A 25,274-nucleotide genomic window follows, 5' to 3' on the forward strand; every position below is an offset into this window, starting at 1 on the left:
AGGGCATTCAGCAATGTCTGCAGACTAAAAGGGGGGTGTACAACCAGTGGAAGGGAGGAATTATCACCAAGGAGGAGTATTTCTCCTCGGCCCGTGAGTGCAGGAGGGCTATTAGGAAGGCCAAGGTAGAGATGGAACTCAGCCTAGCATCCAGGATTATTAAAGACAACAAAAAGTCCTTTTTCAAGTACATTGGGAGCAACAAGAGGGCACGAGGCAATGTAGGGCCCCTACAAGATGCAAACGGTAATCTTGTGGCTACGCCAGACAATAAAGCTGATATTTTTAATAGTTTCTTTTTCTCCGTTTCCTTGAACAGGGACCGGGACATCCCACCTACTAGAGGTAGGGATAATCTTGGGGATAGCTCTGTCAGGCCTTCAGTCAATGCAGATGTAGTTAGGGATCTTCTGGAAGGGCTAGACATTTTTAAATCTGCAGGTCCAGATGCCCTCCACCCAAGGTTGTACTCAACCTGGCGAGATGTGAGCAGTGGGGTACCCCAGGGCTCGGTCCTTGGGCCCGCACTGTTTAACATCTTCATCAGCGACTTGAATGAGGGAGTGGAAAGCACGCTGTCCAAGTTTGCTGATGACACTAAGATGTGGGGCGAGGTGGACACACTTGAAGGGAGAGAGAGGCTGCAACTAGATTTAAACAGACTACAGAAGTGGGCAGATGAGAATAGGATGGGGTTCAACATAGACAAATGCAGGGTGCTGCACCTTGGGAGAAGGAATCCACAGCATACTTACAGGCTGGGTAGTTCCCTTCTTGAAAGCACAGAGGCGGAACAGGATCTTGGAGTCATTATTGACTCCAAGATGAACATGAGCCGCCAATGCCAGACCACAGCCAGCAAGGCCAGCCATACCTTGTCATATATCCAAAGGTGCATCTCAAGCCAGTCCAGAGAGGTGATACTCCCCCTCTATGCGACTTTGGTCAGGCCGCAGTTGGAGTACTGCATCCAGTACTGGGCACCGCTCTTCAAAAGGAATGTGGCCAGGCTGGAGAGGGTTCAGAGGACGGCCACCCGCTTGGTGAGAGGGCAGCAGGACAGGCCATATGAGGAGAGACTGAGGGACCTGAACCTGTTCAGCCTCAGCAAGGGCAGGCTGAGGGGGGACCTGGTGGCTGCCTACAAACTCATCAGGGGAGATCAACAGCAAATAGGTAGAGCTCTTTTCTCCCCAGCACCACCTGGGGTGACAAGGAACAATGGTAATAAGCTGATGCAGAATAGGTTTAGGTTAGAGATCAGAAGGCAATATTTTACAGTTAGGGTAGCCAAAATCTGGAACCAACTTCCCAGGGAAGTGGTCCTCGCCCCTACCTTGGGCAAATTCAAGAAGAGGTTGGATGATCACCTGTCTGGGGTCTTGTGAACCCAGCATTCATTCCTGCCTGTGGCAGGGGGTCAGGCTAGATGATCTGTTCAGGTCCCTCCTGACCCTAGCTACTATGAAACTATGAAACAGTGTGAATGTAGTGTCAGAGCTAAAAACTTCATTACACAAGAAACAGAAAATTCACAGCGATGATTCTCAAAGCAACTTCTTCTCTTTGCAGCCTGGTAGGATTTTGCATTACTGTAGATGCTATTCAACTCTTCCATTTCCATGGACAACACAGCTGAATTGTGACTGCCATGGGAACCATAACTACGACTGTCCTGACTTGGTCCATTCACCTTCTTAGCCATAATGTTACAGTAGCATTTATTTCTTGCCCAACACATGTAATTTTTTAGACTTATTTCAAAGGCCCGCTGAAAACAATGAAAGACTCCTATCGATTTTAATGGGCTTCAGTTTAAGGGCCTGATACAGGAGAGAAAAACAGGGTTCAACCACTGAAATAAATACACTTGGGCCAGATCTTCAGCTGGCATAAATCAATTTTGCTGCACCGATGCCAATGCTCACCTACCCCAGTGGAGAACTTTCACTGCTTGTGTTTATTTCACGTTAGAGGAAAAATAAAAGGTGCAACTGCTTTTATGGAAAAAGAGCATGGGTGCATTTATTTTATTGTATGTTGTCTCAGTCAAGCCTTGAACACAATGGACCAGGCCCTGCCCTTCATGTAATGCTATAATGAGCTTCTTATACATGCAAAACATGGAACAGATTCTCAGCCCCGTGTTCTAGATAGCCCTCAGTAGCAGGCAGCAGCTCCCCCAGCACCAGTCCAGGTTCTCAGCGGCCAGTCTGTGGGACAGACTGTAGCATGTGTCTTGGCCAGAGGTGTGCCCTGCTGCTTAACATCTGCCACAAACAACCCTGAGCTAGCCTGCCTTGCACTGGCAGACAGCTGCCGCTCCAGGTAACAGCCAGCAAAGTCCTGTCATATGCACGTGTCCATCATTGTCAAGCACAGCTCTGCCATTTGAACGCAGGGCATCCTGTAATGTGCATGAAAGATTAAATGCAGAGCTGGTGGGAGGGAGCTACAAAGGCTGCATGGTGACATTTAAACTTAAGCCATACATGACAGACATGCTCCTTCCCTGCAAAGCCCTCCCATCTCTGACCCTTCCCTCTTCACAAGGGACTTGTCACCATCTCTCCTTCCCCTAATCCTTAGAAAGCACCTAACCTGGTCAAACGTCTTCTCAGGTCTCCCACCACTACTGTTGCTAGCTACCTCCTCCCTACCCGCCCCACCCCAATCTGGCAATCCTGCCACCTCCCCATCACTTGCAGAAGGAAGGGTTTGCTCATCTTGGCTCCATGGTAGTCCCAATGGGGAGCAAAGCATGTAACAGGGTCCAGGCAGGGGTTGCAGATACACAGAGCGAAACAAAATCTTTTCTAAATAAAACTCCTGTGCTGACACCAGAAATCTCCTGTGATCCTTGTGACAACATCCTGCCTGAGCTGAGCTGGAAACACCTAACGGCTAGGTGTGGAGGAAGCCAAGATATGGTAAGCCCCTTTTCCATCTTCAGCACATCTAGGAGCATATGGATGCCCCTCATCCCTAGGTGTCAATCAGACCCTGCCTCGGAGGAGCATTGCTACACAGTACAGCACAACACAGAGACACAGGTAGAGCTCCCATTGATGTTCACGGGACTTCCCTGAGAACTTCAATGCTTTTTTTAAACGTGGCCTAGGAAGAGCCTCTGGGTTGCTCTGATTTACGTTGGCAAAAGGTCTCCCACTGAGGCCATAGTCACATGACCAACTTATCCCCGCAAAGCCCCAGTTATCCTGTGAAAAAGAACATGATGGGGGTCATATGATAACCCCTTTCCTAGCCTTGGGAATTCCTTCCTCTTCCCATTCAAAGTAACAAATCTTTCTATGATTTCTATGATTCGATTTCCGACACTAGTGAAGGACTTGCTCAGCAATGACACTTCCCCCAGCAAAGCCTCCCCAGCCACCTCTGCACAGCCCAAACAACTGAGGCCAGGGGTGAGTCCCAAGTATTAGCTTGAGCCTGGATGAAAAGCAAAGGTTTTTGCCTGACACATGATGATGACCCTCAGGTGACACAGCTCCACGCAGTAAGATGCTGCCTTGGAAAGATTAGGAAGATAATCAACTGTGGGTTCCCTCCCTCGCCTCTCCTCCACAACCCCAATAACCCAATAGACAGCCATGTAGTAGCACGAATTAAAAAAAAATAGAGCAAACAATCAGCCCAACATGCGAAAAGATTTCCTGCACTGAGTGCCTCTTGCTCACCTTGATTAGTCGAGCAGAACATAAACATAAAAAACACAATTGCTTTCTTTTTGAGAGGAGATGCTAAAACCGTCAACCTTGATTTACCCCAGCACTGTGACTGTCTCACGACAGATATAAAACTTTCCTACCAATTCCAACATTTTTTGGTGTTCATTTTTGGGTTTGTTTTTGTTTGTTTGTTTGTTTATTGGGGGGAGGGGTTACCTGCTGTACATATGCAGAGTGGGGAAAAATTCAACCTTTCTCTCTGTGGTGCCACCATATCAGCCCTAGTAACTTTACTCTTACCTGCCTTTAAACAGAAGATGGAATAGAAGGGGATTGCAGGTTTCTTTGGAGAGAGAGAGAGAGAGAGTGAGTGTGTGTGTGTGTGTTTAAAAATAAAACCAGAAGGGTTTGGGGGTTTTTTTTAGGCACTCACTCTGCATTCATTTTTATTGATTTGCAGGCAATTCGAGAATCTGTGGATATGCCCAAAATGTGTGTTCTGCTCTATCTTCTTACAACCAGTAACATTACAGCTCAATTTCATCTATATGATTAACTGGGGGGGGGGGGGGGGGGGAGAAAAAATTCTTTATAAACTTCCAGACAGGAGAAATGCTGGAAACTGATAGCAAAGCCATATTTTGGATAGAATTGCAATAGAAGGCTTTAGCCAGGAAGAAGGGACAAAATGGATAAAAGGAAAGAGAAATAGATTTAATGGGGGAGACTGAAGCTGTGCGCTGTAGGATGCCATACTAACACATCTCTGGAGGCCCAGCAGTGTCTGCAGGACTTAGTCTTTCATTTAAAAATACTAATGGGCTGATTTGCAGAGATGCCTGGCACCCAGAGCTCCCACTGAAATTAGTTCTCACACATATTCTTAATGTTTCTGGTGACTGAGAAAGTCTGCCAAATATGACCCCACAGCAGCATTGTCTGAGACCTGGGTAGACAAATAATACCCCCAACAGAGCTAAGACACTGTCTTCCCACTCTTCCTGAATGCTTGCTATGGATCCCAATGACATTAAGCCAAAGAGCAATGTGGTTTATTTTCAGTGCTCATCCCTGCATCTGAAGCTTCCAACTGTTCGGAGACCATGGCCCTGTTTGATCTCGGGGGTGGAAGTTGAGTAGAATGCAATTCATGTTCTAACCCCCTCTGAATATGAGAGAAAGGAGGAAGAAAAGGGAAAAAATGCAGCAAACTGACAGCTCCCCAGGCACTCTCCTCATTTCCCATAAAACTTTGCCTTAGTAAAGATTGCATTTCGCTTGGGGGTAGGAATATCGCTCTTTGTATGTGTGTAAAATGCTAGGCCCACTCCATGGCAACAAAGAAAGGTTCCGGATGGGACTTTTCAGAGCACTCATTGTTAGCCAAACTCTGTTCTCCTTGAAAACTCAATATGAAAACTCCCACTGGTTTAACTTTGCCTCGTTTGAGGTCAATGGCAGCCTGGTTTGGATGTTTAGTAGGAGCAGTCAGACTGACATTGAGCGTGCTTGAAAACACCACCTATCAACAACAATAAATAAATACCATATACATCACCTCATTCAAAATAGGTCTTTTCAAGCCCCAGTATCATTGTGCTGTTTCTCATCTCACATTCTCTTTGTTGTGGTTAATGCTTAGGGCTAGATCTTAATTAACTTATTAGATACCCAGGTCCAAACCTAGTCCACCCTGTTTGAGCCCTTAAAAAACAAACACAAAGGAGACTGAGTCCTCCTCCTCCTCACTGCTCTCTGTGGCTTAGTATAAAGGCTGAGATGCCAAAGCAGACATGTTAGTGGTTTTTCAAGGACTCCAATGGGGCAAGAGGAATAGGACTGCACATAGACGCCTAATAGCTGGAATAGGATCCGGCCCTTAGAGTCCAGCATTCTCTCCATCTTGACTAACTAGTGCATTGAGAAAGACACACAACTCCTTTCCTGGGAGGATATAACACTGCTTGAAGGACAGAGTGTAAAATTACTGGAAGGACTTAGCAAGGCATCTCGTGAGGTTTGGGAAAAAATTCATTTTTAGTGGAACCATCATATAGTTTCTGCTTCATGCAGAAAATTATTTCATCCTGCAAGGAGAGATCGTATCATGGGAAACACAGTTTGCAGAGTACAATACAACATAATACTGCCAGACAAGTCCGGCACACTTCACAAGAATGCTGTATGTTCTTCCATACGTTGTGCAGAGCAGACACCTCCAATGCCTGAGTACAATTTCAACTAGTTTGTGGCCCCTGGTAAACAAAAAAGACAAGGCTTGACTTCATATTGTGCTGAAAGCTCATCTCTGTCTACAGTTGTACCTGTTTAGTAGACACTTCTTGTTTATAAAGTCAGTCAGTCCACACATCATGATGCTCTATAACAAGGACAGAGACAAAATTAGGAGCTGAAATGAACTGTCCCACTTAAATAGCTAGAAATCTTGAGAATACAAATAATAAAAAATATTGTATTTTTATTAAAAATAGCTTTTTCTAATAGCCCTTTCTTGTAAACCCTGCCCCAACATTAAAAACAGGTTATTGACATAAAAATAAAAAAATAAAATAGCTGATTTGTTTTACAGAAATCACTCATGCTTTCCCTCCAGCACGCCCCCCCCCCCCCCGCCCCCAGAGGGGGGAAAAAATCAGATCAGACAGGCTATCTATTTTTTTTCTTTGAGGAAGGAATTAAAGGAGAGGCTTAGCACAGATGGTTACGTTTCTTTGGACTTATTTGAATTAATTTCCCACTCCAACCCAGTAATGGGTTTACTTTTAAATTCTGAAAAAAATCTTCTCTGTGCAAGTCCTACAATTGTGGGAAGGACATGCTGTATTCTTCATGTGTAAAAAAAAACCTTACAGATTCTGATTTAAGCACACAACTCAGATCATTTTACACTATGGAACCATGAACAACACTTCCACAGTAGTGTCAGGATTTTTATTCTGAGGCTATAAACTGAGCCTTCCACTGCCCAGGTTCTCATTAAGCTGGGTCCTTGACTGTCTGTAATCCAAACAAAATTGCATCCGACTCAAGTCAACTTCAGAAAACTTGATTCTTTTCTCATCTATCCAACAGGAGTAGAGAGAAAAGGGGGGAGGGAATTAACAGAAGCACTTAAAATGTTATGAAACTGCAATATGCATTGCTAGCCTGCCCCCTGGCCTTGAAATCCATACATTATTTAACAGAAAAAGAGGCAGAAATGAGCCAGAACAATAGCTAGAGGGAGGGAGGGGAATATTTTTTTTAATTTCTCAAACCATGCCCATTAGTTTTGTTTCTTATTTAGGATACTGCATTAATCATGCTAATATTTTACAGCCAGGCTTTACACTTTACTCATTACTTTAATCAAACCCATCAGCGTACCAAAGAACACGCTACCAGGTGGGAATAGCTGCTACCGCTCGCTGTTAATTACTTTGCATTTTACAGCAATCAGCAGCAGGGGCTGAGATCATAATAAATTCATGACTTATGAGCCCATAAAATCATTACCGTAGGAAAATATGTTTTATCAGGGATTCGTCGGGCTGCTGCTCAGAGAGAGATTTCTTGAAGGAAATGACACCCATGAAATTAAACCAATCCTTGCAGTCAGCAGAAATGCAAATGCAGGCACAAACAGAGCCGAGGTTTGTGCAGTAGGGGGTGGGGAACAGAAGAGGGGTAGATGGAGCAGAACTCAGACAGCCTGGAACAATAAAGGAGGCTGGCTGGGAGCCAACATGCCAAGTGCCAGGCAGCGGTTGGGGGAAACAGGAGGGTATCGACAGGGAAAAGGAAGGGAAGACAGCATGAAATAGCAGCCAAGGGCTGGCAGGGGAAGGAGAGAGAGACTCCTGTCAGGGACCTGAGGTGGGACAGAGAAGGCAAAGTGGGGGATGGGACATTGGGGAAGACCCAGTTGCAAACAAAGTTAAGACAACTGGTAATAAGAAAGGAAGTAGGACACTGACTTCCAGCATCTCAACCCATTCTCAAAACAGCCCTCACACACCACTGTTTCATTTCCTATGTACCTTTCTCACTCTCGTGCCTTCAACACCAAGCTGATCTAAAACCATCCTAGGTAGGTAAAGGAGGCTGGGCCTGAAGTCTAGAAGGTCCACATGGACTCAGCCCACATTCCTTATACAACGAAATGAGGAGGAGAGAGTGGTAGCCATTGGGAGGGACTCTACCCCTGCCTGGGTGGAGCCTTTGGGGACTGCAGGGTTAGGCACCTGTCAGAGTCATCCCTGGGAGTCCTGTAGTTTCATTGTACAATTCCAAAGCTGTACACTCACAACTTCATTTTTGCAGCTATATTGATTAATCATCTGATGATACTGCATTGTGCTTCAGACAGAAGATACTAAAAAAAAAAAAAAAGGAATGTCATAGTTAGTGGGTTGGAACTGGAGGCAAGAGGGGTCAAGCAAATATCTCACATGTGGACCAGATACATGTAATGAGAGTAGCATCACGATGACCTGCAGAGCTGCCATCATCATCTTTGGGGATTAGTCCCACTACAGCTGTAAGAACACTACACCTGTAAACCCAGAAGACTACTGGTAATAGCCAGTACTGTAGGTCAGGAAGTCCTGCCCTTGCTATAGCCGTTTTATAGATACACAGAGAACTTCAGTCCTCCTGCTATCAAGCCCTATAGTAAAAAGGCTCCAAGAACAAAATAATATCAGACCTTAGCACAGAAAGTCAGAGCATTAAGTAATTTGCAGACTTGAGATGTCTTTTCTCCTCTTAAGATTTATACTTGTATACAGCTGCCATCCTCCAGAAACAAGATGGGGGTCACCCACTGATTTATCACTTTGGTGACAAGGATTCTAAAGAGAAAGTAAAATAATGGGAACTGGGTAACTCACAGATTGTAGTCACTGTGGGACCCTGTCTCTGGGGTTCATTAGTTCAAATCTTGACCAGGTAGCCAGTAATTAAGAGGAAACATCTGAAGATTGTTTGGTAGTTTACTTAGAAAAAGTTGGTGGTCTCACTTCAGTGGCTATTGAAAGCACACCACAGCTAGCACCTTTGCTGGTGGTCCCAGTACATGAGTGTAGAGATAAGAGCTACTACCAACGCCTACAGGTGGTTATCCAGGTCAAGGTTAAGACACGTTGGCTGGTTGGTTGGCCTGTTCATGTGTGAAAGTGTGCAAAGCTCATGTTATACCTGTTCTACAATGAAACAGACTTCTGGTAGATGGATACACGATTCATGATTAGATTTCAGAGTTTGACCAGTTTGGTTCACTTCTGCACATTTGAAGTACAGGCCTAAAATAAAAGATTTAAGCCAAAACCCAAGCCATCTTTATCCAGAAAAAGAATCAGTTTACTGTTAGTGAATGAAGTAAATTCACATTTTGCCAGCCACGGTTCCCTGAAATGGAAGGGTGGTCCCAACTCTGAAGTGAGTTGTTCCAGATTCACACTGACACATTTCTAGAAATTCCGTGACATGGAAAAGCTTTAAATTTAAGCAAAACATTGATGATTCCAGTTCAAAGTTCAAAAGGCATAAGTAAGTACAGGCTAAATATAAGTTCAGAAAATTTTCTAAATCTTTTCTGCAGTCTCAAAAAATCCTGTGTTGCACCCAGATTCATCTATCAGTTCCCAAAAATATTACATTCACTTTAAAACATAAACCTAATGGAAACTATGTTTTCCATTGCCAAACACTTTTCAGTTTTTTGCACAGCTCAAGAACAAACTGGAATGCCTTCTGGTGCATGCCCCTAGGTTCTAATCAGCCAAGTCCTTGTTTCCTTCTGTTTCTTCCTGGTTACAAAGACCCAGAAAGATCAGTCATTGACGGTTTGTTGGTTTATTTGCATCTTCCAATTACACTATGCAAACAGGGAACATTACTTAGTGTTATTTAAGCATGAAATTATAACAGATCATTTAAAATACCAAAGCTCTAAAAATAAATCTTTGTATCGAGACACAACAGGTCTAGATCTAGTAGCTTGTTAGCATCTTTGGCACCAGACAGATGGCATTTAAGCAACACTTGAGGGCTCCCCAAGTGAAGGATGTGTCACCTTTTTATAAAGGATCATACAAAACTATAGTCCAACCCTAGGAGTACCTTATAACTAGGGGTCTACTTAATTTGCAGTTTTGCAAAAAACACAAAAAACAGCATTGTCCACAATTGCCAGGAAATACTGCATTGGCCACTATTTCCCGTGAAATTAACCTAACCCCCCTCCCCCATATTATTCATATAATACACTGTTTTAGAATATCCCAATGCTTACCATAATACAAAGATAATGCGACAATTACTGCAGCCCTATTTCATGTGATTCAGACCTACTGTCTGCTAGTGATGTTGACTAAGTGAAGGCACCAGTCAGTGAAGTGAAAATGTTTCTATTAAAGTTAGTATTAATTAGTATTTCCAAATTTTTGTAGAATGCTACCTATAATGATAAGTTATGATGATATCTGTTACAATTCATACTGTATATAAATTTATATTTATAACATATTTAAATTTAGATTTAAATCTAATATTTAGGTTTATAAACATATGATAAATTATATGATACAATTTACGTTCTGTGGAATTTGCTATGAAATTATATAGTATATGCACCTCCACCACTCAACGGCAAGGGACAAGGTCACCTAGAAATGACCACAAACTCGGCTCTTTGTGCCATAACCAAGCCACAAAAATTGCTTTATCTAGCCACAAGCTAAGTAGACCCCCTGCTTATGACATGCAGAATCCAAAGGGGCCTGGGTAAAGTCAGCAACACAGTGCATCTGCCTTTAAGGTCCATAGTCCTGCAAGCCTTCAGCAGGTATCAACTGTCATACTTATAACTTCAGGAGGATTTATCCCAAATGAGCACCTGCCTTGTAGATTCCAATCTTATATAGACCTCAGTGGAAGTTTGTTCGGGCCCAGGTCTTACATATATTTTGAGATTAATGTGTTAATCATGTGATAAATTGTAATGTGCCATGTGTTCAGCCAATTTATGGAACAATAAAATGGCAGACACAAAGATGTTCTGCATTTAATGTGGAACATCTTTGTGGCTGATTTGCATCATGCTTTAATTTGGACAGGTGACATGTTTGGCATTGTGCTACAGAACAGCTTTGGTGCCAGTAGGGAGCTGATCAACTGGTAGGATCCCAGCAAGCCAGGAAGCTGAAAGTGGCAGGTTGAAAGGAAGCCATGGGAAGCACTGCATCAGGGACAGGTCCCCAATGCCTGACTCCTCACACGCCAGCACTTCTACAGTTGGGATCTGATTAAATTTATCCAGATCTCAATTACAGTGCATATTAGTCATGCTAGGACACATGATTTTTGGGATCTGGGATAATATCCTTCAGATCCCAATCACAGAACTAAATTAATGTCTGCCAGGAGCCTCCATAACAGAAAGCAGGGTATACTATATTTTAATGCATCTAGGGGTTTCTGCCTGAGAACAGGAGGTTCTGAAGGCTTTTGGGATACATCTATACCACAGAAATGGTGATCACTTGCCCCACCACAGCAACAAAGCCTGTCCATCCACTTGCACTTCACATGCATCAACCCCAGAGTGAGGATGCCCTGAGGAGAGTGCCCCAAGCACCATTCTTGAGCACAAACCTTGAGAGTGCCCCAAGCCCCATTCTTGAGCACCCCAAAACCAGAGCTTAGGCATGGTGTCAATGGTGGGAGGCCCAATGGCATCTTCAGGGCCTCATTTATGGTGTTGATCCATGCACAGCAGCAGTGGCCAGATAAGTCTTATTTTCTTGGCGGCCTGGCTGAGCACTCTACTACCGTGGTGCAGACATACCCTTGGCGCCATGGTTGGAACACCAGAGCAAGCCCCTTGTTCAAGGTCTATTTATCGTTGTTTTGCCAAACTGCTCCCTTCCAGTATTAAACAGCTACTCCAGGTTCCAGGGGCCTAGGGATGAGGTCACCTTGGGCTACAAGGGAGAAAGCCAGCCCCACAAGCCTCCTGGGCACTGAATTGGAAATAATCTGCCAACAAGGAGTCTTTGTTTGACAAGAGGTGAGGTTGAAAACAAGCTGCAGTAGAGCCCAATCACCTCAGGAACACAACACTGTACATTTCTTCAGAACGTTATTCATCTTAAGAAACTTCAAGCATGAAGCTGTCTGGAAGAAAATAGAAGAGGGATTCAACCTCACTGCTTGAAACCAGAGCTGTATAGTAGGGGTGTGGGAAGCGGGCCCTATTCGATTCAGATTCGGCCCAAATCAGGGACAGTGATTCGATTAATTGATTTGGATCACTGTCCCTGATTTGATATGACCAAATCCAAACCTGAAGATTTGATGCTGATTCAGAGAATCAGTGATTCAGACACAGACACAGCTTTAAACATTTTTTCTACAAACCTTGAGATAGCAGGTTTGGCTCGTGATCGCTGCGATACTGGGGCGCATGGAGCATCTCGGGGGGAGGCGGGCCTCCAGGTGCTTGGCGGCAAACCCAGAAGTGGACCAGAAATACTTTGGGTCTTCCGGGAAGTGTGCTGGGGGGGCCCACCGTGCATCCCCAGCTTGGTGATCGGCTGCAGGGGTACCCCGGGTGCCCCCCCCCAGATCCAGAAGGCACCAGTCACTGAGCCGGGGGAGCACGGAGGGCCCCACCCCCCAGCACACTCCCCAGAAGACCTGGACGTGGACTGGAAGTGCTTCTGGTTCACTTCTGGGTCTGCTGCCAAGTGCACTGGGGAGCCCCCTGTGCTTCTGTAGGACACTCCATGCACCCCAGCATCACAGCACTCATGAGCACCTGCTACCTAGAGATATGTAGAAAAAACATTTAAAGCTGTTTCTATGTCCAGATCTCCAAATCTTTCCAAATCAATTTGGAGGGTTCTGATTCATTTCAGAGGGATTAAGGGGTCCTCTGATTCGATTCGGAGATTCAGCCACTGAATCAGGCTGAATCGCCGCTGAATCAAATCAGGGACCGAAGCTGCACACAGCTCTATGTATAGCTGTGGCCTCACCTATCTGCACCAGTTATAGGGAAGAGTAAGAACAGTCCAAGATGCAACTTCAAAGAGAGTTTCTCCACTCCAGCCCAACAGGGAGACAGAGCTAGTACCTCCTTCAGCCTGTTCCAAAGCAAGAGCCAAGCAGCAGACAAAGAAGAGCAAAACAGGAGAGATCTTAAGTCACAAAGAGTGTGTCTACACATCGCCATATGGTGACATTGCTATGGCTCCGTACTTTAGTACTTCCTTTTGAAACAGTCAGTTACTGTGCTGTGCGTGCAACACATGGTTAGCTATCACCTTTATATTGCCATAGCAGTGCAATATACCAGGGGACTGCACCGCTCAGCAACGTAGCTGGTGATCATATGTAGCGCCATGTGATCACTATGTCTCCATAGCACACCATACAGTGACATAGCACATGCTACATCACCGTAGGGTGATGTATAGACATGCCCAAAGTCTCTATAGCCAGTTTCCCGGATCCAACTTGAATCTGTACCCACCTTAGAGAGAAGCCATTTCACTTTCAAGTTCCTCTCCCCACCTCTGGGTTCCTCCCCCCCGGCTGTCAATAGAAGGCCCTGTGCCTTTTATTTATAACCCTGGTTTAATTTAACCCCTTCCCTGCTGCCTCAATGTGAGCTTTGTATTCTAAAGCTGTTTCTGTGACTTCACTTTGTAATTCTCCCACGAACTCCTCCTCTCCCCACAAAACCAAAGAACACCCCCACCCCCAAGGCAATTCTTTTCAGCAAGATCAGCCAAACTAAACAACTGTGGAGTTTTCTGGCCAAGCTGGTTTGAAAATGCAATGAGCCAGAATAAATTAAAATAGCTAGTGCAAAGTCAGCCACAGAACAGCACCACTTGGAAACTTATTTTTCTGATTCCCCCCCGCCACCCCGGAGCTCCCAAGATTATTCCCCTGAGATGAGGCAGATCATATGAAACTTCAGGAAATTGCAGGATGAGGATTGAAAAATGTGGGGTCCCCATTCTGCCAGTAAGGTCCCACAGTATAGCCAGAGCCCAGGATCTAAACAGAATCCTGTTGCCTTCAGCAGGGCCTCCTTTGCAGGCAGCCACATCAATGTAAGCTTGCAGCATCAGGGGCCAGGCTTGTAAATGATGGGAAACTAACTTCAGACTTAACAATGAATCCAGTGCCAAAATACTGCTGGTAGAAGGTGAGGTAGGTGAGAATAATCTCCCACCCCCCATAGGGTAATGAGCCAAGATGCAAGCCCTAGCAACTATTATTCCAAGCTCCTATATAACAATTTCATCTACAGATCTCAAAGCACTTTACAGGGGAAGCTCATATCCATAGCTGACAGGAAGGAAACTTTACAGGGGAGACAGGAAAATGAAGCAACTCAGCCAAGCTAATGAAGCAAACTAAGCCAGGAATACAGCCTGTCTCTGAAACCCTTGTCCAGTGCACTATCTTCTAGGCCACACCATCACCCACAGCAAGTCAATGAGGTTTTGTGCAAACTCAGGTGTCTACTTCCATGGGTTATTTGCAGGACTGTGGGTCTGCATTTGCATGGCAGAACGCAAGGGCAGGGGTGGGTCTAGAGAGTTGGAGTGATGCAGTTGCACACCCTTTCACAGAACAGTGCACCTGAGGCAGTTCCAGTTCCATGCAGGCCCTAGCATCTGGGTCCTCTGCAGAGTCCAAGGCAGAGCTGGAACCATGGGCTGGACTGTGTTGCAGGGGTCTTGGGGCTCCTGCTACTTTAAGAGAAGGCAGACTGCAGATGAAGCAGCCTCCAGGAGGTAATCAGGAGTCACATGACCCACAAGGGGCTGGGCTTACAGGATATAAATTCAGACCCTGTGCTAGGGCAATAGTGTGATCTTGGCAGAAGACCTGAGAGGAGCACATTGGCAGCTAAGGCCAAGGTCACCATGTGTCTGGGTTTTCCCAGATGTCTTCTTTTTGGGTCTCCAATCTCCGTCTGGGTGTTTTTTTGAAAAATGAACAAATGTCTGGGATTTTGCTCAGCTAGTCCTTTTTCAACAATGATGCTGGTAGAGCTGCATTTCTTGGCTTGCCCTAGCACTATGCATGTTTACCAGGGATCTGGATTTTCTATTTGCTGTGGAAAAATGCAGATTTTCCTCTTTAAAGGAGGAGACTGCATGTTTCCCCTTGCAGGCTGGCAGCCTTCCAACCTGCAAGGAGCTGCTTGGGGCAATTGGGGGCAAGGGGTGCTATGTGTGTCTGTGTGCACACACGTACATGGCTGGCATACAGCCAGGCAGGGTGGTGGGAGCAGGCCCAGAAGCTGGATGCACGTAGGTCTATGGGGAGCAGGGGGTGGAGGGCCAAGGTTTAGAAACTGTCTGGGCTGCTGTGGGTGGCAGTGGCATATGTGTGTGGGGAGGGGATTGGGGTGTTGGGGGAGTGGGTACCTGCCAGCACTGGGAGAAGGCGGCTGGGGCTGAGGCTGCAGCGGGGGCAAGGGGTGCCTGCCTCTCGAGTGGAGGAAGGGGCCGGGGGGCACCCTTCAGGGGTGGTGGGGAGATGCATGGCTGAACTAGCAGGACTGGGGCCAGTGCCCCTGCTCGCCAGGGCAGGGTGACTGGGAGACACTGCTGGGGGCGGGGGAGAACAATGGCTAAGCCACCTGGCGCAGTATGGGAGTTTCAGCCAAGGGCGGAGGGGGGGGGGTGCTAAAGTCCTCCCCTCCTTCTCTTTCCAACCCGCTGAACTTGCTCTGCCACCACCCGCATGAGCCAGAGCCACTGCAGCCGCCCTGCCCCAGCCCAGTCAGGCCAGGGACAGCTGGGGGCCCCCTCCAGCAGGGCTGTGGGGAGCAGGGGGCTGCAGGTTAGGAGTGAGAGGCACCAGCAGGACTGGGAGGGCTGTGGCTTGGGACTGAGGGGCTCCCTGGGGGTGGGGAATTGTGGGTCAGGAGTGTGGCAGTGTGAGGAGGCTGTGGGTTGGGAGTGAGGGGCACCAGCATGGCCTGGGGGTTGGGTACTGTGGGTTGGGAGTGAGCAGCAGGAGCATAGCTTGGGAGGGCAGGGGATTGTACATTCGGAGTGAGGGAAACCAGCAGGTCCAGGGGGTGGCCGTGGCTTTATTTTTTTTTTACATTTAATTTCTGAGGCAATAATACCTGTTATTTACTGTAACAGTTAGAAACTGCCCTCCCCCTATAATTATATCTCCCCCCCCCAACAGATTTCCTCTCTCTTGGAACTGGAAATATGGTAACCCTAGCTGAGGCGAGACCCCAACCTCCAACTAGGATGCCTGGGGTAAACAGCCTGAGGGCTGGGAAACATCTGGAGGTTTGTGGATGGGACTAAGGGGTGGAGGAGGTCCCAACAGGCCTGTGAATGGAGATGCCTCATTGCAAGGGTGGGCGACCCCACAGCCCAAAGGGGTAGAAACAGGCCTGAGAAAAGAGAGGCCTAGGTGATAGGACTAGAGAGCCCATATCCCAGAGAGGGGCAGGAGAGAGCAGGTAATTGGAGAGCTGGGAAGCAAAGAGGGCCAGGGTACCCATGGTCTTAACTGGCTTAGGAGCAGGGCCAGGGTCTAGGGAGACTGAAGGTCAGGGACCCTGATGGAGACCAAGGAGGTCAGAGGACCTATAGCCCAGAAAGGGGTATAGACAGGGCGAGGGAGCCCAGAGATTGGGGTCAGGGGCCCAAAGTCCAGGAGGATAGGAGCCTGAGAGGGCAGGATGTGGTGCCCAGGAGTAGCTTGCAGAGGCAACATGCCCAGGTGGGGAGTGCAGGCTGAGATTCTGCACTCAGGAGTAGCTGTAAGAGACAAAGGACCCAGGTGGAGAAGGCAAGCCTGAAGCTACACCCAGGAGTAGCCAAGCTAGGCAAAGTGCCCAGGCAGGGAGGCCAGTCACAGGGACTGAGGCCATGGCCAAAGAGGGCTGATGGTGGACACTATTGATAACATCTGTGAGGCATGAGCTTCATGGAAGCATGGCTGGAGCCATGTTACAGCCCCTTAAGGTGAAGTAGGCACCTGAATACCAGCATGGGATCAGGAAACCCTGGGGGCAGCCTCCCCTTCTAAAGATCTAGGAACAACAGCATGTAGCAGGCAAGGCAAAGGGGAGTAAAACCTGAGGAGTGAAGGCGGAGCAGGGGCTGAATGGCCACCATGGGGCATCACAGCTGCCCCTAGGATGAGTGCTTGTTACCATGTAGAACATCCATGGAGATAAAGTAACGTGAGGAAATGGGGCCTGGCCATTTTTGCCACTTCTGCCCCATTCCAGCCAGAAGCTGCACAGGGTGCCAGGCTTGCCCAGTGGCAATGGGGGCTCCCTGCTCCCTCCCCCTCCACCACATTTTCCCTACTGTTCCTAGGGCTGTAGCTGCAGGGAATAGCTATGTGGGGTGTCAGCCAGGGATAGGGCACTGGGAGGTTCCTCCTTCCAGCACATGGTCTCAGACAGCCAGTGACGCTGAGGTTGGAGGAGGAAGGGGGACTCGGCAGGGGGCATGAGCCCCTAGAAGGGGTTCCTACTTACTGGCATTGTACCCCACTGCTGCTCACAAAAGCCCTAGCTGAACTGGGGTAGGAGTGGCTCTGGGGCTTCCCCCACCCTGAGTTATCTGGGGATGGCAGTGGTAGGTTCCTGCTTCCTAGGCCCAGAAGCAAATCTTAGGTGACTCAGATTGTGGGAGGAGGAGGGGATGCCAAGAGCAGGTGGAGGGAGTCTTATCACTTCCAGGACAAAAGGTCCTTGGCAACTACTGTGCACTAAGGGAGAGGAAGGGATGGGCTGCAACCACCCCTGCCATGCTGGTGCCATCTCGCATACCACCCATTTCAAATTCCTAGATCCGCCTATGCTTGAGGGTGCCTGGAATAGCACTGCCAGAGATACCAGGGTGTCGAAGATTAGATTGATTTCTCCTATAATCTACAAACCAATCCAGTGGACTGTAAAGGGACTTCATGAATCCACTGTGGCCTTCGCTGCATATTACTGAGTCCGTTCAGGAGAAGCCCTCCTCTGTGACATCAGAGGGTGTCAACAATTTGGACAGAAGTGCATGGATGGAGTTGTGTATGGAATCCCAGCAGCAGGACATGCTATAGCTCAAGTCGCGGATATACCCCCAGACTTTTATAATGGGTGTCGAGAACTTATTTGTATTATAGCAGCATCTACAGGTGCATCCAGTATTAGGCCTCTGCTGTGCTGGGCACTGTACAAACACAGAGAAACCATGTTTTCCCTGAAGAGCTTACAGTCAAAATAGACAAGACAGAAAGGGGCAAGAACCTCAACCCTCATTCTAGGGGCTTAGATTGAGTAGGCAATGTGCTCAGCCTCTCACAGGAGACCTGCAACAGAGTTGGGAACTAAAGCTAGCTGCTTTGAGGCACCAGCTGTGCCCTTCATCTGCCTGCGCACTCGTTCTCTCATGAAATTGCTGACTGTTACTCATCAGATCCATGGTAGAAGCCTAGTTAACTCCTCTTCCCCTAGATATTTATCTAAGAAACTCTGCAGCTCCCATTACGAGAGCAGCCAGGGGCCTCAATCTGTAATGCAGTCACCTTCACACAGAGCCCAGAGTCAGTACTGCCCCCTGGGCAGTGGTGACACACTGGGGAGATGTCACCTCCTTTTGTTGCATCTGGAGTGTATCAAAGAGTCATTTAAACATGGATGTTCAGTAGCAAAAAAAAAAAAGGTGACATTCTCGCTCCCCGCCATCAATGGACCTCTAGTCACTGCTGCCACACTGTGTGGAGCCACTGTTGTTCTACCCTCACCAGAGCCAGAGCCACTACAGGGGAGGTGCAGGAGGGACTGGGTGCTTAGGCACTCCCCAGCTCCATGCTAGTGCCCCCCACTTAGGTAGAGGTCAGGACTCATGCCTCACTTGCCCACCCTTCAGGCTGGACATAAGGAAGAACTTCTGTACAGTCTGAGCTCCCAAGACCTGGAACAGACTGTCAACAGAGGTGGTGCAAACACCTACTCTGGATTCCTTTAAGAGTCAACTGGCTGTTTGTCTTGCTGGGATCCTGTGACCCCAGCTGACTTCTGCCCCTAGGGCAGGGGGCTGGACTCGATGATCTTCCAAGGTCACTTCCAGCCCTAATGTCTATGAAATTTATGAAATCTTTATACTACTGCCTTCACAACACCAATGCTCCTATGCCCCTTCCTCTGAGCCCAAGAAGATTAAGTGACTTGACCAGCATCACACCAAAAACCTTTAACAGAGCAAAGACCTAAGCCCAACTCTCCTAAGTACTAGGCTAGTGCCCTAACCACTGGACTTCCCTCTCTCAGGCCACTGCCTTTTGCTCCTCATTTCCACAGACATTTACCCCTCCTTTTCCTTCTTCCTTCTTATAAACTTGGTCCTGGTAGCTAATATTAGATTCATAACTAACCCTGGCTGACAGGTACTGCAGGCTGGATATTTCTCCGTTATGCTCCTACACTGCTATAAATATCCTTTTCTTCTGCAGGGAAAGAGTGCCTGACCCAAATGATATGGAACCCCATAACTGGCTAGTAAAAGAGGTTTAAAATGTCAACAAATACAGTCTTCATTTTCTTCTTACATTTTCAAAGCTCTGCAAGTCACTGGAGTGAGCCACTCACCTGTTTGAAGTTCACCCTCAAAAGACTTTTGCAAAATATTTGCTGAAACACAATAAGTCAAGAATTGGAGGGGATTAAAATTGGTTCTGTCCCTGTCCTCCTCCCCCTACAACCTCTCTTTCTGATGAAGGTTTGTAGATGTCTTGAAGCCTCATTACAAAAGAGGTGGAAAAATTCCTAACTCCTCTATTATTGAAATGCCTCATTTGACAACTTGACTGCTTCAATTAGTGAACAAAGAACACTTCAATTAATCTACAGTCAGAAGCTGAAAGAAACAATATGTAGTCCCCCACAATGCCAGCCTGCCACCTAGGTCACAGCTCAGTCCACTACAAAACTGTCCCACCACACCAGTCATCTTACCCGTGCCTGAGCTGCCCCTAAATCCAAGGACTATCAGGTTTGATGGAAACTCCATGGCAGTCAGCCAGCATCCATCAACTTATGTCTCCCATGAGTAGGGACCTACCAAATTCATGGTAGAAGTGGGCTTCACAGCAGCTCCTTTAATCTTGCAGGTCCTCCTCCCCCCCACCCCATTGCTGATTGGCAGAGGGGCCCCAGTGGCCCTGCTGTTTGTTGGTGACTGGCCGGGAGGCAAAAATGGCACCATATTTAAGAACACTGTTTTTGCCTCCCAGCTGATCAGGACCCCTCCACCAATCAGCAGGGGGGTGGGGAGCACGGGGGAACCTGCAAGAATAAAGGATCTGCCACACATCCCACTTCCGCTGTGAATTTAGTAGGTCCTTACCCATAAGCCTTCAATCAAACCCCTAAGGCAGCTTGTAAGAAAACTTCCTCACATGGCCAGCCCAAGTGCACGAGTTCTTGGTACCGCCCAAGAGAACCAGGATCTCCAGCAAGCCCCTTCTCACAGCCTTGCAATGCATTTCAAAACATACAACAATGGTGGGGTGTACTTATAAGCTCAACCACTACTTTCTTTCCATTATTAGAATTAATATACAGTGAACCCTTGATTGTTCAGAACACAGCAATCTGAAAATCTCATGTATCCACAATAGCATTGTGTTCCCAATGGATATTAAAACACTCTGAAAGATCCACCATTTACTCAAAGCTTCATTATCTCATTACTTTAAATTACCCCCTACATTGGTGATGTTATGCCATGAACTATAAAATGCCTTGATCTGTGTATATGGATAAAACAAGGGTGATGACCTTACACAGTAAAGATGCTGAATGGACTAAGAGCACTTATCTGCACCTTGGACAAGGAGCCCTTTACTACTTACTAGGTGGCATTTTCATCTACAGATTGCAAGCAATTTATACAGGAGGGTTAGGAGCATGCTTCTAATTGCATTGATGGGCAAATAGGCAGGAAGAAGTGAAATGACTTCACACAAACATACTGAAGCACTGAAAATAGAACCCAAAGCCCCTAAGTCAGCTAAAAGACTCCCACTGACTTCAGCCCAGCCTTGTAAGCGTTGGTACACTGTTCTCATATGAATTAAAACTATCTTCAATGGGGTGAATCCTACATGAGCCATCTGGTCCCTCCCAATGGTGGAAATGCTGAATTTCTACCTGTGTATGGCTAAGGCCAGCATTGTGGGGGCTTCTTTGGAGTTCTCCTATGTTAAAGCTAGAGAGAGGCAGCTGTACCTACCACATAGTTCAAAGCATCCACCACAGTGCAAGTCACAGATCCATGCTTACCCCATTGAAATCAATGATCCCATGCAGAAAGCATGTCTAAACATGAGCTGGTTGGTGGAGTCAGACCCACTTTAACTATACTCTTCCACAACTGGCTTAATTTTTTAGATTCAAATAACCTCTACTTGTTCCAGGCATAACAAGCATGAGATCTGATCTACCGTCAGTAGGGCTAGATAGAGGAAGGGAATATTATATATGCTATAGCTACTGCACTGTCACATTTCACAGCACATTGTCTTCCCATAGCATGGAAACTGGACAGATTTCTAAGATCTCTTGGAGTGCCACGAATACCATTATCCTATGTGCTGAAGACAGACATGTCTGGTTAAAAATCAGATTAATGCAAAGACAATATTTCCTCTTCTGTTTGATCTTGACCAAGCACTCTCCGCTTGTTTCCCAGTTCCTAAAAATTGGAGAATGATCCATAGCCTTCTGTGTAAAATGGGTTAGAAACTGTAGGTGATCTTGCACTTTGAAGAAACATAAAAAGCAAGAAGAATATCTCCACTGCCCCTGTGATCTGTCTGGGAACACTGCTGTGACGACGCACTGCCCATTCACTTCTGCTCCATGCCAGAAATGAGACAGCGCTGCCATATTACAATAGCCCTGAGCACATGTTAACAAACACATCCAGGACAGGGAGTTTGAGCTCCTGAGCAAGTTCATTTCACCATCTTGGCTTGTTCCTTAAGAAAGCTCCAGTTCCTGCAGAGAAGAGCTGAGCCTGCAGGGAAGAGAGTCCCATAGTGTTTGCAGAGAAAAGTTACTGGCCATGATCATCATGGAGCTGCAGGTGAACTTTAGCTATGCTAGATTCGGGCCACCGAGCCTCCTAGCCGGATGTCCCTCTATTAACCACAGCCATGCAGAGTTAACATTATTTAATTGAAAGGTGAGAGAAGCTGCTCTCCTATTTATGTCTGAGGGTTAAACCTGCCCCAGCCGCACACTGAACACATTTTTTTACAATCTGGCAGTGATCTTTGCCTATTAAGCATCTCTGGCTTCAGAGGAGTGATATTGATTTATTTCACTTTTATGGCTGGAGGTATTTATTCCTATTTGCTTCCTCGCTTCTTCATCCCAGTTAGGGGGAAAAAATTATGATGTTGGTGGAGCTGAGAGCTGATGACTCATGGCTTTCTGACTGAGAGAGCAGGCTGGGACAAGGGGGATGGAAACTAGCACTTCAGGTTATTCTGGGCGTTGTTATGGCTTTTATTTTCAGGCTGCAAATTAGTAACATTTGTGGCTGGAGGAAAAATGGCATGAAAGGGAATTTTCCCACTGCATTTGTATGCACACCACATTTGTGTCCAAATGCCATGTGTGAGGCTGAGAAAGTCGCTACGAGAAAATGCCTGAAGAGTTTGAGGCTACTTGAAAAGGGAGAAACTGAGTGGGAGAGGTGATATGGGGAGCGGATATCCAAAGTTTGGGGAACTCGAGATTGGTGTGCCTGGGCTTTGGGTATGCAAAGAGAAAGGAGTAAGGGCTGGAGAGTATAGCACTGGGAAATGATTTGTCCAGGAAATAAAATTCCTGCCAAAATCAGTTACTAGATATCATACTGGAGCTTTTAATGCCCAGATACATTTAGAGACAAAGCTGACTATGCTGCCATTAGTTTCAGAGGTCATCTCTGCTCTTTTCCTCCTCTCCCTTTCCTGTCCTGATTATGCCCATTGCTATATACACCATCACATTAGATGATTTAAACTGGGCCATCAGAGGCAAGCACTTGACATGAGAGGTGCACCCAGCAGAGGAAACCCAAGCCTCTTGGCTTGATTCTCATCTCATTACAGTCATCTTACTGTAGCCAGTGGAACTGACACTGAATAGCTTGAAGTCAGAATCAAGTCCTATGAGTTTAATTCTCCATTTAAACTGGGCCTCCACCAGCCTAAGTGCTCTGAAGTCAATGGGCCAGTTTCAATTTCTGCAGAAAAGTGATTTCAATGGAGCTCGATCAATTTACATCAGCCGAGGACCTGGCCTCGTATGTCTTCCTGTGGAAGGAAGGTCAAAATGTTTCCAATATCTAAAAGCAAGTCTGCAAGAGACAGCAAATCTATACTACACCCAAGAGACGAGAGTGGATCAAAATCCCAGATCTCTACCCACAACACCAGGGGATTAAAACTTTTTGACACGGCACTAGTTCTAATTTGTCACACTGTTTCAGTTTCACCCCTTTCCCCAACTAGTTCTGGGAAGGGTACTGGTTCTGTTAGTATTCATACAATTACATTTTAATAGATATACCAAAAACACCTACAGCCCCGGACTGACGCTTTTTAATAATGCACTGTGTAAATTCCAATAAATAAATGACAGCAGCATAACAAGAGCTGGCTCCCTCAGCAGACAGGAGAGGTCTAACAATTGGTCTCCCTTCTTCTCCAGCTTTCAAAACAATTCAAGTCAGCCTGTATATTTAAAGGCCAGACGGACCACTCCTCACCCCATAAACAAACAAACCCATAAACAAACCAAAAAATGTGGCTCTGACCTCTGAAAGTGCAGGATGAAATTTCAGGGAAAGCATCATCTCCTGTCACTGAAATTTACAGCACCTGCATTTTCACTTGGAGCCAGACTTTACTTTTGATCCTGAAGTACGAGGAAGTGAACTGTGTTCCTCCCCAGCAGCGGCTGCATGTGAAATGATCCTCCTGTGTTATTTATATAGCAGTTTGCATACTCCCACATAAAGCATCTGGAGACCTTTAAGGGGCACTAGGCACATCTACATGAGGCACTTTAGTGTGCATTAGATTAATCTAATGGGATACAAAGTGTCACTGTCTACACATGTGCAGGATTTACTGCACAGTAAGTTAGGCTAATGCGCTATTTCCTCGTACCAGGAAATACAGGTACTAGATTAACAGTGGATTTGCTATGGTGCAGTAGGACATGTGTAGATGCTGACTGAGAGCAATTTGCTCCCAGTCAGCCCAGGCAACAGGGAGCCCACTGCCGCCTGGCTAAGCCCTACTGTGGGGTGGGGGGTGGGAGGGCTGGCTGCAGGGGCAGCTTTCTCCCTGCCATATGGGGATTGGGACCTGTCCCGATCTCCACATGGGCCAGGAGAGCTGTCCCGGCAGCCAGGACTACTGCGTCCCAGCCACGTGGAAAGCAGGTCAGGGTGAGGTTCAGGGATCTCCACATGGCTGGCAGGAAGCACCCCTGCCAAGCAGGGATGGCTCTCTCAGCCACATGGAGATCGGGACCAGCCCTCATGCTCCCTGCCAGCCCCCAAGACTGGCACCTGGTGGAGCCTAGAGCTCCCCCTGATTCCTGCAGGGGGGCAGAGCTGGGCAGGAGTAGCCCTGGACTGGGCTGCTCCTGTCAGGCACAATTTGCTTCCAATGGGGGCACCCATGTAGACGTACACCCCAGAGTGCATTAATGAACCAGAATTTTCTGTGAAGAAATTTCAGGCATATTAATTGCACATGTAGAGGCACCCACTGTGTACATATAAGGGATCAAATCCAAAACTCCCATGAACTTCAGCAAGGCAAGAAATTCACCCATGATGATTAGTTCCTGTTTCTGGAACAAATCCATAGGTCTCTATTTTCTTTGTACCTGGTCTTAGTCAAGGCAAAAAAATCACATTAGCCTCATTGGCCTGGTAGGTAAGAATAGAACAACCTCCCTGCTGTTTGATCCCTTACTGCATATACAAACTGTACCAAGCAGAACTGGGCTCTGCTGGGAGTTTGCTCACCAGCTGATAAACCTCCCAGGAGTTCACTCTCCCTAGGGCACCATGAAAACATGGCTATCTTAATTTGTCTCATGGGTGCAGCTGAGGAGTAACCCCCTTTTCAACTGTGCATGCCTAGCCCTAAAATGTCCTGCATGTTATCTTTGGAAGGTTTTTAATTTTCCAGAAAAATTACTCACCAAAGGATATCAGAATGGGTCAGTATTCAAGCTTGGGCTTCTGTCAGTGAGAGGTTAAAATAGAGACAGGGATGGGTGAGTATTCAGAAGCCCTAGGATCAGTTCTCAGCTCTGCTGGAGATTTCATGCAAATTCCTTTGCATCAGTAAAATTGGAAATAATAAAATGTCCTTCCTCCCACTCTGTGTCAGGCTTGTCTACTTAGACTGTAAGGTATACACAGTCCAATGCACTGGCCTGGGCAAAATAAAATACAATAACAACAGTTTTTTATGTTTCCAGCTCCTGCCTTCCCTCACACTGCT

At 46.7% G+C, this 25,274-nt stretch overlaps 1 long non-coding RNA gene across 1 annotated transcript in view; it reads right to left on the minus strand.

The window, feature by feature from the left end:
* Window positions 1–5,717: 5,717 nt before the first annotated feature.
* The window catches only part of LOC132250623 (uncharacterized), a 52,749-nt gene continuing 33,192 nt past the window's right edge, over window positions 5,718–25,274 (minus strand). The window contains exons 3-4 of the long non-coding RNA XR_009462215.1: window positions 7,730–8,064; window positions 5,718–6,069 (exon numbers count right to left, since the gene is read on the minus strand). This is a non-coding gene — a long non-coding RNA (uncharacterized LOC132250623). The remainder of the gene's footprint in view (window positions 6,070–7,729; window positions 8,065–25,274) is intronic.

The sequence above is a fragment of the Alligator mississippiensis genome, chromosome 5, assembly GCF_030867095.1.
Source record: "Alligator mississippiensis isolate rAllMis1 chromosome 5, rAllMis1, whole genome shotgun sequence".
Taxonomy (NCBI): Eukaryota; Metazoa; Chordata; order Crocodylia; family Alligatoridae; genus Alligator; species Alligator mississippiensis.